Raw genomic sequence first — 17,489 nt, forward strand, 5'->3', positions numbered from 1 at the left:
ATTACAGCAGCGTTTCTCAAACTTTCCCCAGTCAAAAAAATCCTATAGGATATTGAAAATTTCCTATAAGAATCCTATTGATTTTTTCTTATAGGATTATAATCCTAAAAGAAAATATCCAATAGGATTTGTTCCAAAACTTTATAGGATTCTTAATGGGATTTTCAATAGGATTTTCGATCAGAATCCTATAGGATATTTTGGCCAGGGTTGTACATTTCAAGGTCTCCCCATAACTCTGACAGTGTACAATTTATGGAACAAAAAGGACCAGTTAGGGTTCATTTGGTTCCATTTCTGTCAGAATTACAGACTTGTGGGTCCATTTAGACCCCCACAAAAGTCCATGAAATCCACTTTGAGAAAAACTGTACTGTATTACACTAAATATGTGAAATTGGAAATGAGTCATGACGTAACCAAAACTAAAGATAAGCAGACAAAATAGAATAGAAAATGGGAATAGAACAAAAAATAAAATGTAAGCTGACAATATTGTCCTGACCAGAAAATGTATTATTACTGAGCAAACGTTTATCAGTTGCACTCCACCCCCAAATGAAACATGTATTGATTTGGGTTTATATCCCCTGATGGAAGGTCAGATGTGGATGTAGGTATAGGTGGCTCAGGGGTTGTCATGACTCATATCCAGTTCTGATGATGTTACGGGGCAAGAGGGTTTACTAAAGTGCTATCTATTGTTCATGATCTATTACCCATTTACTATTAACAAACATTTAACAAGTTATAACTGTTTATGAATTATATAACTATGAGTGATAGTAATTCTAAAGCTTTAAAAGTAAAGCTTTAAAAGTAAAGGAAGCTATCACATCAAGTGAGACTAAACTAAACTTCCAACAATGTAAATGTTTTTGTATGTTGTAAAAGATCATATTTTATTCAGTCAAATACTTAAATTGCAAGGTTGTAAGAATACTTTAGAAAACATGGAAAAGAGCAGCAGTACAAGCTTATAATGCTTGTCTTATATATTATTTTTACAAATAAATACGTGGATTTAAACAAAATAAATGAATAAAACGAAAACACTCACCTGTGAGATACGGATTCACTAAGCTCAAATGTCACTGATGAAGTTTTGCCAATTAAAAGCAACAACAAAACAATAGCCACTCGATAAAGAAAAACAAACAGTATTATCCCCAATTCATTTGGTGAATAATGTTCCCCCAAATTCATTTTACAAACAACATTGGCAAACAAATGCTGTAAGTACATTTTCAAAATCACCACTGAATACATTTCATACTTCATACCGCAGGTTTTGTTTCAGTCAACGAGATTCGTATTGTGATTCCAAGTCCAGTGTTAATTTAACTCGAGTGTATAAACGGATACATTAACTGAGTATTTTACTCTATATCAATAAACTATTGTACTGTAACAATAAAAGTAAACATATAGACACACAAAGAAGACACACCTAGTGTGAACTGTGAAGTAAGCGGTGCTATTTCATTACGCGTCCCGCTGGTCAATCACAGCACGTCCTGCGAAGCTTGGCCAATGGGAGAACAAACCTTTTCCATTTGAGCCTACATCTAGGCCAGATGTAGGCCACGCATCAGAGCCCAGACATTTTTTGGAAACCGGACAAAGCTTGAGCTTAGTTCCTTCCAGGAGCACCGCTCAAAAAAAAAACATCAATTATGTCAGATCGGGATCCACACAGGCATGGTTCAGGACATCAGCCATCTATGATGTCAGTCGTCTCGGACGTATCTATGATTTATGACTCCAAATGTGAGCATGGTTTCAGCACAATCGCAGACACAGACCCATTATTATAAGATTAAAGTTAAATATTTCAAAAAGCATAAAACATGTGAAACACAAGCATGAGGGTTCCTACAAAGTTTGGCACTGATGATTGGTCCAGTGATTTGTGAGATTAGCTTACCAGCAGCAGACACACACATTACCTCTTTTAGTCAGCTACCCTCTTGCAGAGCTTTGCCGTAAACATTAGTTCAAACATTATTTTAGTTCAGTGGTCCTCAACCTGTGGGTTGGGACCCCCAGAGGGTTCCCCAAATTATTTCGGGGGGGTCCCCAGATGTTTAGCTAAATGTTAACATTGTTTTCTCACTCAACAGTAAACATACCAACATACAGTACAGGGTATCTGCACATTTCTAAAGTGACAATTTAAGGCCTCTAAAGACCTTTTTAGTACCTCTGGTCAAACATTGGTCAAACTGTCAAATATTACAAGTAAAAATTGTAAAAATAGCAGATCTACATGCTCACAACGCCTCGCAACCTCTTTTCACAATGGAATAGATCGAGTCAAACTAAATGTAACGCCAACTCTGACAATTCCAAGTGCTTGTGCAGGGTGTGGGGTCCCCAGTTCAAATATGATTATTTTGGGGGTTCGCGGCCTGAAATGGTTGAGAACCACTGGGTTTAGTGCACTATCTTGCGTGTCCCCTCATGTGAACCTTAAGGTTTGAGGTGTTAGAAAACGATTTCCCGCAGACTAGGCAAGCGTGCGGTTTGACACCTGTGTGCAACCGCATGTGAACATTGCGGTTCGAGCGCTCGGAAAACAATTTGCCGCAAACAGGGCACGAGTGCGGCTTGACCCCGGTGTGAATTTTCATGTGAGCAGTGAGGCTGTGGCTGTGAGTGAACACTTTACCACAGACAGCACACGAGTGGGGTTTTACGCCAGTGTGGATTCTATAGTGTACGGTCCACTGGTCTCTACGAGCAAACTCCTTGACGCATTTGGGACATTTGAAGGGCTTCTTTGAAGGGTGACTCTCCTCCACGTGCTTCTTCAGGTCCGAGTCTCTGTGAAACTGCTTTCGGCAAAAACGGCAAACCTTTTGCTCCATGCAGAAAGCGTCGCTGTCAAATGTCACCAAGCTCTGTCCTTCACTCTCATTGCGTTTGTTTGCAACGTCACGGTTTGTGGCCACAGTTACAGAGGTATGAGGAGGGAACGCTTCGTTTGTTGCCGAGTTAACAAATCCATTTGTCACACTGTTGGAAATACTGTTCACAGAATCTGGAATTATGCTGAAGTCCACCTGTTCCTCTTTTACTTGTGAGGGCTGTTGAACAACCGTATCATCCTGACTGGACATCATCTCCTGCCAAGGGTTCAGCTGTTGTAAAGGAAGCAGCTCCTCAGCGACTGGCTGGGAATCTGACAGAGAGAGCAGTGAACAATTACTGATTATGAAGATATAATGTAACAACAACATCAACAAAAAACTGAGAACGTCACCATATTAGTCCAAAACACCAACTCATTCCATTCTTTGATCTGGAGTTTTTAAGTTTTAAAGCTGCAATCCAGAACTTGACTTAAATTAAATGAACGAAACGTTATTTCAACCAGTCTGTAGTAGTTGGTTAATGCAATAGTTGGAGGTTGTCTCCCAACTCTTCCAGTTATAGTGTTGGTTGGATAGGACACCTACTGGTTGACAAGTAGTAAGTATCATCATCAATAGTAAGTCCATATTTTGGAATACCCATATATGGGCATACTGTGTCAGTGAGTTCAAAGAGAAGCACGCACATCCCAAACAAAGTAGTAGGTCTACCGGGTGCTGGACAAAAATATGTACATAGGAAGGAGAGGATGTCCGCACACTGGTTAGTCGCTCCCAGGAGTAGTTCTTTATTTATAAAAAATAAAATCATGACAACGTTTCGACCCCCTTCGGGGTCTTCATCAGGTCTGAGCCCAGACCTGATGCTGGCTTCTTCCTTCTTCCCAAGCCGCAGGGAGCCCCTTAAAAAACCCTGAACAGAAGTACTGCCGCTCAATCTTCTATTTATTTATAAACATGTTTAAAAAAAGCAATGCACCAAATGATATCAGCACGTATTGGAGCGCTCGGTACGAGCGGACGATACGTGTACAACGTACGATTTGGGGCCGGCGACTTACATTCATGAAGCTGTAGGGAGAAGTCCTCCATTCATTTGCGTGGAGCCAAACGGGGGAAACAGCGATAAAAAAAAAGCACCCGAAAGTACATTACGTCCTCTATCCACGCACAGCGATCTAAACACATGTAATCCACTCATTGTGAAGCCTTGATTTCGTCTTTCGTCTGATCGAAAAAGACTCAGAGAAACGGTGGGCTAACGGCTCCAGCCAGTATACAAAGCCACGTAATGGCGCCTGTGCATTTCTGCTGGCACCAGTTGCAGATGACGTCACATGATCACTTCAACATTAACCCCTCACACGGAGCCTTAGAGAGACAGAGAACGACCCACGACCGTTTTTTTTTTAAATTATCATTAATTTCATTTTTAATGACCTAGTACGGGAAAAGACGGGCGGCTAATTGAGCCGACCGGACAAGTACGGGCAAGTACGGCCGGCTTGCAAAGTGTTAAAGGAGACGTTCACCCAAAGAAATACTTCTTTTGTATAAATTACACACACCATGAAGCCTTAAATTCATGGAGATTTTGTTTTTGTCCCATTCCTACCAATTACTGGCGGAATTCCTAGATTCCGCCAGTAATCAAATTATTGGCTTAAGAATGCGAGAAAAGAAATAGGCTTTATATGATGTGTAAATGACAGAAATAAGTCATTTTTGGGGTGAACTACTGGAAACAAGCACAGCTTTTCGTGTTATCCTTTAAGCATTACTTGCACTTGCTTTGATAATAAAGTAAAACAAACAACAACTAATTCCAGTGATCTGATAGGAAAATAATGTGTACTGTTAAATGCTTGTTTTACAGTACCTGTAAGCGGTTCCTCTTTAACTTGTTGTGGGGACTGTTGAATAGCTTTATCCTGATCATGACTGGGCATCAGCTGCTGCCTAGGGTTCAGCTGTTGTAAAGGAAGCATATCCTCATAGACAGGTGGATACTGGAAATCTGATGGAGAAAGAAATAATTACTGACTTATGGACATGTACTGTAATGCGGTAATATCATATTAGTCCATGAAACAACTAATTGCAGTAAAATCAAAAATGTAAAGTAAACTGAAATGGGTGTAATGTTTACAAGAGAGCCTTTCTAAACGGTTCTGGGCGATGTCTTTCATTTAGTTTAGTTTATTAGCACATTGTTATAAAAAAAAATGAACAATACATATCATGGAAACAAAATACTGACCAAAAATCAAACTCGCCAAATCACGAGCAGGGTTGTCAACATTTGACTTTTCAGTCAGGAAAATCCAGAAGATTTTTTTCTAGGGGGTGCGCGGAACTCCCAAGCCGGGGTCTGGTGGTCCTCCCCCCAAACTTTCTTAACAGATATATATATGTTCCTGTGTTCTGTTGAATTTTGTGCATGTTTGATACTTTTATCAGGCTTGCTTTACTAGCATGGGTACAATTTCAGCCTTAAAATGCCAAATGTAGGTGTACAGATTTGATGACTGAAGCAAAGTTAGACATCCTTAATTAATAATGACTTCTCATTTGGGGGTCCTCCCCCAGAAAATAATTAACATATCCTGGCAAAGCCAGGAGCATTGACAAGGCTGCCCAATGAGTGTGGACAATTTGGCGAGTTGGATCTTTGGCGAAGTGACCTGATAGTACCTAAAGGAAGAAGCCAGCAGGCTTATTTGGAATCCTTTCCTTATTGGAAGAGGTCATTAATTAACAGATTTAAAAGGTCAATAAGAACAATACAAAAGAATACAACAAGGGGAGCAACTGTGCAATAAATAAATAGAAACAGAGAAACTGCACATAAGTAAATAGACAAAAAACAAAACAATAACAATGATCCACTGGCCATCTATAATTGGCCCAGTCTATATCACGTAAACAAATGGATGAATAACCATTCAAATACCTGTTCTCCACATCTGTGCGTGAGGCTGTAATGTGCTCAGCTGTTGTATCTCTTGTTTCAGCAGGACGACCTCCCTCTTGGACTGAACTACTACGTCCTGATATTCAGAGATGGTTTTCTCAACCAGAACAAAGATCTCCTCAACGGCCGCTGTCAGCCGTTCCTGCATGAGCATCCTAAGTTGTTTTGTTCCTGACATTTTGCAGCAGCTACACCACTCTCAGATCAAATCTCAATTGCATTCGTGTTGGACTATATTCTAATCTAAACCGGACGATAAACACTTTGATTTGGTTTTGCTTCCGGTTATGCAAACCTGAAAACTTTGTCGCTACTGCCATCTGCTGGAATTAATGATTGTTCTTGCACCAGAAGATTAGAAAGCAACCTAGTAATGTTATTGTCACTATTTATCTTTATTAACCTAATATTAGACCTATAAAGCAAACAAAGCACTAACTACTAGTCCTTCACAATTTTAGCTAGAAACCCTGTTCCAACTCTACAATGTTTAGATTAGATTTTACATTTAGATTTTAGAACCTTTTGAGATATTTAACTTTCAATCGCAAACAATTAAAATACTCATTTCTATAAAGAAATATTTTAAATGACACATTTCCACTTCTAAAAATGGATAAAAACAACATCATCAAATTCCAACCACCTGATTTAAACTTTGTTTTGAAAGGACTTTTCCTCTAAAGGTTGACATGCAGTAGATCAATAATTGAGATTGTAATATGAAACAGTTTGGATATTGTAATATCATGGCATGTTATAACTTAAGTGTTATTTTTGAGGTTTTAAAGCAGCACTATGTAACTTTCCTTTCCTACCCCAGATTTGAACCTGCTTCATTGATTAATTGAAGCCTTTATAAGAGGTTTGATTGGGAGAAGGTACAGGACAGAACAGTTCACTGGTACAGGGTCAACTAAAAGGATAAACACCACAAGAAAGCTTTTGGGCTTGTTTCAGTTGGGGTCCCTTTTTACAACTCATACACATACAACATTAATAAAAAACAAAAAAAAACAAAAAAATAAAACACAGTACTATGCAAAACATATCATAAAATAAATGGTATTTTATTTACCATAAACCACCCCAATTGTATAAAAGATATTGTATTAACATACTCCACAATACAGATCACATCACACATTGACAGGGAAGAGAAAATAAAGGACAGACATAGAACAGAGAACAGGTCAAGTAAAAAAGTAAAGTCAAATCATCATATATAGTCATAAGTCCAAAATTCATATGTTTTGTGGAAAGCATCAATAGTCCCCACAATATCGGTTAGAGGTATTTTGTCAAATACATCATATTTGATTTTGTACAAACTGTATCTCCCAGCCCTACGTTTCACACCCTTTGAGATGATTGCTGCTGTGGGTAACCATTTTGCCACAATTCTTGCAAAAGTGCATTCTTCTAATGTGATGCTTAAGGGCTACATCAGTGGCAAACTTTTTCCCACACGTAGGGCAAGATGATTTGAAAACTTTGTGCACTTCCATGTGAACATTAAGGCTTGAGACCAGAGCAAACAATTTCCCGCAAACAGGGCAAGCATGAGGCTTGAAGCCAGGGTGAATTTTCATGTGAACAATGAGGCCTTGGCGTTGAGGGAACAATTTACCACAGACAGCACAGGAGTGAGGCCCTAAAGCAGAGTGAGAGTGGTAGTGCGCAGTCCACTGGTCCCTACGAGCAAATTCCCTGCCACATTTGGTACATTCATAGGGTTTCTGTTCTTTGTGACCCATCTTCACATGCTTTACCAGTTCTGAGTGTGTGCAAAACTGCTTTTGGCAAAACCGACAAATCCTTTTGCACAAAACATCACCGTCTAAGATCATCGAGCTCTGTTCTTCACACTCGTTGTTTTTATTTGCAACAGCATCATGGTTTGTGGCCACAGTTATAGAGGTATAAGGAGGGAACACCGCACTGTCACTGTTTGTTTCTGAGTTAACAAATCCATGTGTCACACTGTTGGAAATACTGGTCACAGAGTCTGGAATAATGCTGAAGTCCACCTGTTCCTCTTTTACTTGTGAGGGCTGTTGAACAACCGTATCATCCTGACTGGACATCATCTCCTGCAAAGGGTTCAGCTCCTCAGAGACTGGCTTGGAATCTGACAGAGAGATTAGTGAACAATTACTGACTATGAAGATGTAATGTAACAACAATCAACAAAAAATTGAAAACGTCATCATGATTACGACCGAAGGTCGCAGTTTACTGTGAGAAACGTCACAGCTTGCCAATATGGAGTTCCCTGATGTCATCATCAATATTAATGATGCTAGAGAGATCCTTGATGCCAGGGGGAACAAATCCCTTTTATGCCCACATATGGAGTTCCCTGATGTCATCAATATTAATGATGCCCTGTTAAGAGATCCCTGTGATGCCAGGGGGAACAAATCCCTTTTATGCCCATATGGAGATCCCTGTGATGCCAGGGGAACAAATCCTCTTTATGCCCATATATGGAGATCATTGATGTGTCACATCCCTGATGTCCACATCATTGTGGCGCGACCTCACCCTTTTTAAGGCGAGGTCGATGTTGCCCTGAGGCGTCTTAATTGTTAGTCCATTACACCAACTCATTCCAGTGATGGTAAAACTTCAAATGTGTTAAAGCGGAATTTATTTGAATGATAAAAATGTACAATTTTTAACTAATCTGTCTGGTAGCTTGTCTACACAGTGATACTCTTCTATTGAGATGTGTAAACACTAGTGTCTGTTGGGTAGGAGGAGTAGGTTGACAAGTAGTAGCCTGAAGCTCATGAGAAAGTTATAGATTGCAGCTGTTAAACGTTACGTGTATGTCTGTGATCATGTAAGCTTCTGTGTCCCTGTGTATAAGTTTGCACAATTCTCTCTGCTGGTGTCTGGAGCCAGATCCCAATATAACGTCCCTGCCTCAACACGAATGTAGTATCAATTTATCAGATTAAATGTTACTGTAGTGAAGTGTTAGCCTGGCGGAGCCCGACGTCATCTGCGTTCACTCACTCATTCCTTGTTATACTGTGGAAGGAATGAACACAGATAACGTCGGGCCCCGCCAGGCTAGTGAAGTGTCCCACTCCCAGTTACATTGTGCCTGGCTGCTCACGTCTTTCAGCTCCGTGGCTGTGTACAGGCGGTGCACACTAAAAGAGTTCTCTGCCCTCCTGAGGAAAATACAGAAAATGTATTTTCTGTTTTAAATAAAGAGCTTTAATTAATGAATGGATGAATAACCATTCATACCTATTTTGCATAGCTGTACGCGAGGCGTTAATGTACTCAGCTGTTGTATCTCTTGTTTCAGCAGGACGACCTCCCTCTTGGACTGAACTACTTCGTCCTGATATTCAGAGATGGTTTTCTCAACCAGAACAAAGATCTCCTCAACGGCCGCTGTCAGCCGTTCCTGCATGAGCATCCTAAGTTGTTTTGTTCCTGACATTTTGGAGCAGTTAGTTAGTTAGCTACTCTCAGTTGTACATTACCATATTCTAAACCAGACGATAAACAATTTGATTTGTTTTTTGCTTCCGGGTTATGCAAACCTGAAACGTTGTCGCTATTGCCATCTGCTGGAATGAATGATTGTTCTTGCGCCAGAAGATTCACCACAGACAAGTTCAGTACATAAAATGGATTTAACACAAAAGCAAATAATATTACAAACTCATCATAGCTCTTTGTACCGATAAAATAATAATAATAATAATGTTATTATTTTATCGTCAAGTATTATTATTGTGTGCTCACCAAGGTGAAATAGTCTTCAATCAATCAATCAATCAAACCGGTTTCCATTTAGTTCTAAATGTGTCCTGTCCAGGGAGGTGTTTTTTTAAGTTGCTGTATGTTTGTCAACTTTTTTTAATGTAGTCTACTATTCACACAGAGAATTATAGTTGTCTATTTCGTTTAATTTTAATACGTACTTCAAATGAACCTTTCATATCCTGAGGTTTTCTTGGGTGAACCTCTCCAACCAATTTACAATATTGCCGATTCTCAATGAATGTTGGTGGAGAAACAAAACTGAAGTGCAGTTACAGAAACGTTATTTTTAACAAGCTAGGAACATGTAACAGATACAATGCAAATTAAATAATATTACATTCAAGGTGAAGCCTTGATCAAACCTTTGCCATCAGGGTCTCAAGTCTTTGGAATGACTTGAGATCAGATTGGTGGTCTCTCCTAAAAACTCAGCTTTTATTTTGTTACTTTTCAAGAACTGGCTTGTTTTTATAGCAAAGTATTTTTCATCAAAAACATTGGACACCAGTTCCTTTGGTGTATTATTTGTTACTATACTTTTCCATGAGCATGATGTGCATGAAATGTGCATTTAACCTTTTTTAGGGAATCTAGTCTTATCAACAATGAATAAGCCTATTAAGTATCTCACATCAGTCATCCTCAACATGCATCTCTCAAGGTTCTGTATACATCCAATAGTATTATGCAAGTGTGCCAGAGAGTCAGTATTATAATCCAAAAGAACATACAGTGCCAGAGTCAAAGCAGGAGTCAGTAATCCAAGAGAACAGAACAGACGGTACAGGTCTTAAGCTCTCATATGGGGGTCAAGCATGGTTGTGGAGCCTGATGGCTACTGGCACAAACATAGATGGGCACAAAGGACTGCCCAAGTCACTGTGTGGTGTGTGGAGGGGGATGAGTCAGTGGCTCAATGTGCTCCTCAGCTACCATACCAGGGAAAAAAAGCAGGTTACGAAAAAGTATATTGCATGTTGAGAACAAATATATGTACTGTATATACTGTATACACACAGTACTGTATTTACTGAAATAAAAAACACTATTGTTTGTGATCTTGATTGGACAGGAAAAAAAGGAATTAACATTACTTTTAACACAATTGTCTCCTCTCTAATTGTTTGCAGACTATCCTTTTGAGACTATTCTGACATTTCACAAGTTTCCTCTTTATTGGGGTGTTGAAACATGTTTTATAGAACATGTAGATTTTAAAATGGAAAGGTTCTACTTACAACCTACTTGTAATATCACAGTTTCTGATCAGCTCAAAGGCGCACGTCTACAGGCTCACTACTCGTGGGCATGGTGACTGTTGTGGTATTGGTCTACAACTGCTTTGGCAAAATAGCAATTAGAAATAGTTAATTCTAAATAATAATCACTGGGAATTAATATAGAGCATTATTTATTTGTATAAATAGTTTTTCCGTCGACACACCCAACAGAATACCAGGTTTCGAATTGAGGATGAGATCAGCCCTACTGTATTTTGTATACTCTCGATAATTGGAGAAAGAGAGTCAGGATGCCTGATGGTCTGAACGACCGAAACGTTGTAATACATTTATTGTGAGTGAAGACTGTGTGCGGGACTCTTTCTCCAATTCTCAACGCCACTGTTCCACCAAGTCAACGCACCTGTCCTTGTAGGTGTGCAAAAGGCCTTCTCCTCCTCTAAGTATACTCTCGATATAAAGGTGGTCACAGTAACAGCGTGAGCAGATTGTGGCTGGGTCAGTGACCTTGATACACACTACTTCTCATATAACTCCTGGAAAGAGAGACAGTCTGGGTTGACACTAAGGTATCAGAGGCACTTGCCCGTCGGGCAAGTACAGGTCATGTTCTACTTGCCCAAAGGTCGTGCCCACTTGCTCGAAAAGTAAATCGTCCATTATAAAATGATAGGTACGATTTTAATTACCCCTCAATTCAAGTTAACACAAATTTCTTTACTTGCTGGGCTGTGCGATAAAAAATATCATACCTCAATACCTCAGGAAGAGAGATCTGACGAGGAGACAGATTAACCTGCATACCTCAATACCTCCAAATCCAAATAACTACACTACATGGCTATGATTGAATATGTCTATTGTTTCACACTTGTTATTTTATATTTTTAATTGTAGCAACAGTAAAAACAGCACATTATAGGTCAACGGGGCTCTTTTTTTAGATTTTAGATTCCACAGACCAGAAGATGCGCACTGGCCACGTTCAGGTGTTTAGACAGATATCTCGTATTGTGTTTATAGACGGTTGCGTCTCCTCTCAAATGAGTCGGGCAACCTGAAAGCAAACTTCACCTGCCCGAAAGTCAAAAGCCTTAGTGTCAATGCCAGTGGTCACCTCCCAAAATATGCTGGGCCGTCTCCACCGCTCTCTTTCCGTTCAAGAGCAGTGTCCAACAGGATGCTCTCCATGGTGTCATTTTATTGATGCTGAAATTCACGTGTCGTAGCAGCAACAGCAGTAAAAAAAAAAACACACACACACAAATTACAATATAAAATAAAATATAGAATATTAATATAGCCTATAGCCTAATACCTAATGTAATGTAATGTATAAACTTGACCTCTATGTTAGCACTATTCGTTGTAATTTGACAAATTTCCCTCAGGGCCAAATAAATTAATCTTGAATCTTGAACCTCCAGCTACATGTCATTGTTACACCTGTGCTCTCGCAAACAGTTATTTACAGACGCTCTTTTGCTATAACATTTGCCACACACCCTACAACAATAAGGCTTTTCGCCAGTGTGGACTCTCTTATGTATGGAAAGATATGAGCTTTGAGCAAATGATTTCCCACACAAAGGACAACCAAAGGGCCTTTCTCCTGTATGAATCCTTACGTGCATAACCAAGTTGTCCCTACGCAGAAACGCCTTACCACATTCGTGACACTTGAACGGTTTCTCACCCTCATGAGTCCCCTCCATGTGTCTTATGAGGTCAATGTCCTTCTTAAAACAAGCACAGCACACATGGCAAAACCTGACTTCTGGGTGCGTTTGTAGATGATCCGTTAAAACGTTTTTGGACCCACACTGCTTTCCGCACACGTCACAAATGGTATCCACGGACACCTTGGCGGATATAAGATATTCAAAGGCGGCTGGAACAGAACTGTCATCTTGATAAGAGCCAGCTTGACTTTGATGCAGTGGACTCGAAACCAGCTGAGATCCAAGTGCAGTGCTGGAATACTCTGAAGAGAGGGACTGATTGTCAGCAGTTACTACTGACTGGTCATAATGACTTTTCACGGTAGGGGCCTCATCCTCAACTCTTGGGATCATGACTTCCTTTATTTCCTCTTTGATCTGTTCTTGGAGTATGTGATCTCTTACCACCTGATGCTCCTCCAAGCAGGTATTCCAATTATCGTCTTCTTTGTTAATTAGTGCGATGATGGGACAGTCTGAAGATGGCGTCTGATTGTCAGCAGTTACTACTGTTTGGTCATGAGGACTATAAATGCTATGTGATGCCTCATATTCCAGTCTTGGGGTGATGACTTCCATTGCTTCCTCTTTGATCTGTGATTGACGTTGATGTTGCTTGTTTTGAAGTGGGAACAGGACATCTGTGTTGTGGTCTTGGTTTGGCTCTGATAAGAAATAGAAATTGGCATTATTTCAATTCAAGTACCTATTCATAATCTGGTCACCCTTGTCCCTAATGTAATGTTTTTCGTGGGTTGTGTTGGCATATATAACTAGCTTTCCGTTGCTTTTTTAGTTAAAAATCTGTGATTTGGGGCGGTGTATATACAAGTATAAAAAAACAAGGCTTCTGTCTCTAACTTTCTAACAATTACAAATTGTCCTCTCTTTGTGCCATTCTGAAACTAAATGTGCTGCTGCTATCTTACCCATGGTTGCCTTGTAAAAATCGGACACAAATAATTGTTGGTCTCAGCCACTTATTAGGAAGGCTTGAGAAGAGATGGGTATGGGTTCAATATAACTGTAGCCTATTATAGCCTACATACTACAGTAGGCCTACAGACATTTTAGGTCTGAAAATGTGATATAAATACATGATAGATATGCCTATACATTACAGACAGTATACCTAAAATCTAGATTGATAATGACACACACACACACACACACACACACACACACACACACACAGCCTATAAGCAAAATTTGCTTACAGGCTGCACATTATTCAATACAGACCTGTTGTGCACATATCAGTTTTCAGTGAATTCAGTTCCTCTCGTAACTCGATGATCTCACTCTTCAAACGAACAACTTCCTCTCGAAACTCCGCGATGGTTTGTTCAACAAGCCCAAAGATCTCATCAGCAGCCACGGCAAGTCGTTCAGTGACGAGCGCTCTCAGCAGCTGTACCTCAGACATTCTGAAGGATCAACAAGGAGACTGACAGGCACACACTCACAGATCTTTCTTTCCTGGTTGCTCTGAAGAAGGTGCTTCTCGCTTTACTTCGCCCAATCTTTAAGTAAACGGATCAGCATTTGTATTCCAGTCTTCCAGATTGCCGTTTAGGAACAGTTTGGATGAATATCTGAATAAGTTCTGCTTGTTTGTCTGTTTTCTCCACTGTTTTCATTGTGCACAATGTCTTCCGTAGTGCATTTTCCCTTTCCCACGTTGGACGTCCACCATTTTTGCACCACTGACACCTGCTGGATAGGATGTTCACTGCTCAAGTAGTAGTAGTGTAGCCTAATGAAATATCAATCCCCCCCCCCCCCCCCCAACTTAGTTAAAATCATTACTTATTTAAGTATCCTTCGTACACCACTGAGTTCACTGGTTAAATGGTTTGAACTTTTTAAAATCTGCCTTTATCACAGGAAATCAAAATACGTCTTTGCACACCTGTGGAGTAGCATACCGCTGCTCATCATACACTGCAAAAGCATCTTTATTGAGAAAGTGAAGACAGACGTTTTTATTGCCACAAGCACGGTCCTTCATAATGATTTAATTATAGATAAAGTGAACAATAAAAACTGCCAGGCACGTATGTATTACCAAGTCACCTATTTATTATACCTGGCCTCTTAATTTTTGTTGATGTGAGAGCATGCTTTGCTTTCATGCCAAAGATTTGGCATTCACAGGGTTCAGAAGGAAAGGCATTGAAAAGAAACCAATTCCAAGATGAGAAGTTTATTGGTCTGTAAAGTAGCTGTTTTTACAAAAGCACAAGAACAAAAAGGCTTTAGTAGCGATAACACAATCGTAGAATGGACTGCCTTCATTTAAACATCACATTAGTGCACAGTCAATGAGACCAAAACTATTTCAAAGTAACAGAACTGGAGCCCTTGTGGATCAATCTACATACCATAGTGATGTTTGGAGATTCAAATCAATTCCAATCAAAACCTGAATGTAAAAATAAGAAATAAAATAAAGATATGTTGTGAAGGTGAAAAAAAGGAAATAAAATGGAAAAGAGACTAATTTACACCAACCAAATCCGAACATTACTTAATCAGAAACACTTTTAAAAGTGATTTACCTAGATCAAAACCATGGGTTAGGCCTAATCATATCAAAGTCAATTCATAAACCGACAAAATCAGTGAGTCAATTTGGCAAGTGAAATTTTGGCCAAAATAAAGGAGGCACTGTCTTTCAAGAGAGGCTATTATAGGGCTACTGGACTTAGTAACTTGAGGGCTGGCCATTGGAAAACTAACATAATGAAAGCATATCTCATTATGTAAATGTTAGATGTGTTTACCAACTGTGAATTGCACACATGCCATCTGTTTTACTGAAGATAAAAACAGATGGCAGAATCAACTTCCTCCATAAAAAAGAAGATAGTTCGAAAGACCTTTTTAAGAAGCTAACATTTTTCATGCTTTGATAATGTTTGATTCATTGCCTCAAAGCCGAAATTTGAAAAAGATTCAATACCCAGCCCTATAAATTAATACATATGGAAATGATAGTGATATAATACAAATTACAAAGAGATCTACAGTACACAGAGGACACTTTATAGTTTTCTTTCCAAAGACATCATGGTGTACCCGCAATAACAGTGTGAGTAAGCACTTTTAAATATTAATTTAGCTGGTCCACTGGTTTAAGTACCTATGTATTCCTGTTCTGTATGTCAGCGTAGCAATATTCAAAGAATTTGCACAGGTTAATTAGTAAAATGTGGTACCTTAAGTAGGCTACTAATCTGTAATTACATTTGTACATATAGGAAAATAAGACCTAACCACAAAGAAACATTGGTGTTAAAATAAGGGAAGAGCACATGCTTGACTGAATAAAAAATGTCTATTTGATATTACAAAATGTCCAGGTAGTAGTTTCATAACACATGCATAACTAAATTAATTCTGTTACACCCAAACCACCCCAAGTAAAAACTGAGTTCAGAAATATGTACATCCAAAGTGAAGGCAAGATTAACAAAATTGACCAAGGCTTTCTCTCTGAATCAGTCTTTCCCACTAGCCGGTTGGAAGCCCAGTGGGTTGTGTAATGTTTTAGGTCATGAGCAAAGAACATAATAGTAAAAAAAAAAAAAATAGATTAATGTTCCAATCCAGACCCTAGAATTTTAAAAAGATGTGTTTCCAACACAACAGGTGGGAAGAAAGAAGTGTATCCAAATTAGCAAAAGAAGAGATGTCAATTTCACTGCCCAGGTCGTTTAAATATCAACTTACAATTGGGAACTAATAACATTCAGTTTTTCAGTTCTAAATAAGAAAACAATTACATTTTCTGGAGCAAATACATCCATCCATCAGAATGTCCTGGAAATGGGATCATGGGGAGATCAGGGGCTGTTTTTACATCATCTAAAGAATAATTACATTTTAAGAGGGTTTCCATTGCACAAATGCCATACTGTACCTACACTAGGCATACTATGGGTAAACATCTCATCATCCTTTCGCTTTCCATTGGAGACCGAAATAATTTCTTTAGAATAATTCTGAACATCATCATGCTTCTATTGAACTGTAACTGAATTGTTACCAGAAATAGTGCATAGATATGCCATACTGTGTAGGTAGGCTACAGTATAGCACAGTTATGTTCACAATGGAAAGAAATACACCACACATGCACCCACAATTCTCTACATTCTCCATATGAGAACCCTGCAAACAGGTCCTCTCTGGAACAAGCCTTTGGAATCAGGAAGTTGCCATGTGTTATCTCCCTCCCCCATTCTTCCTAACAGCACAAGTGCAAGACCATATGTTTTGACCTATTAACCACTATTAGCCAGCATTTAAATGGCACACAAACGGAAGCCAAAAAAAGAATTCTTTGCGACACAGAAATGGTATCATTGTCAATGTTAAACAATTTCCACTGCCAAGTGCCAAGTGCCAATGATACATGCAGGTAATTGAGTAGGTCTACAGGTTTTCAATGTGGGGGCCCCAGGAAAGTATAAAAATAAAAATATATATGTAGTTTCAATTCAAATTCAATTCATAGGATTATTGTGCCAGTTTAAACACTTTTGACCTGGAATCCCTATTTTGAGCATGTCATTATTGCAAAAAATCTAAAAGCATTTTCAAACATCATTTTTTAATTGTAACACATTGTGAACTTGTATTTGGGGGTCCTTAGCATGGAAATGTTTGTGAACCCCTTACATCATATAATGGCAACAGACATATGTTATTCAGCTGTCAATGGCAAGAACGGCAGCACAAGAGATAGCAGCCACAATACTGTTGTAGATGGCATTGGTCCACAAATGATCTAACTCGACTGCATCCTTTCCGTTTGTGTTCAAACTTTAAGTAAACAAGTGCCAGTCATGCAAAAAGGAGCACTCTTTAGTTTAGAAAG

Source organism: Nannobrachium achirus (assembly GCF_963921795.1).
Source record: "Nannobrachium achirus genome assembly, chromosome: 13".
NCBI classification, from domain to species: domain Eukaryota; kingdom Metazoa; phylum Chordata; class Actinopteri; order Myctophiformes; family Myctophidae; genus Nannobrachium; species Nannobrachium achirus.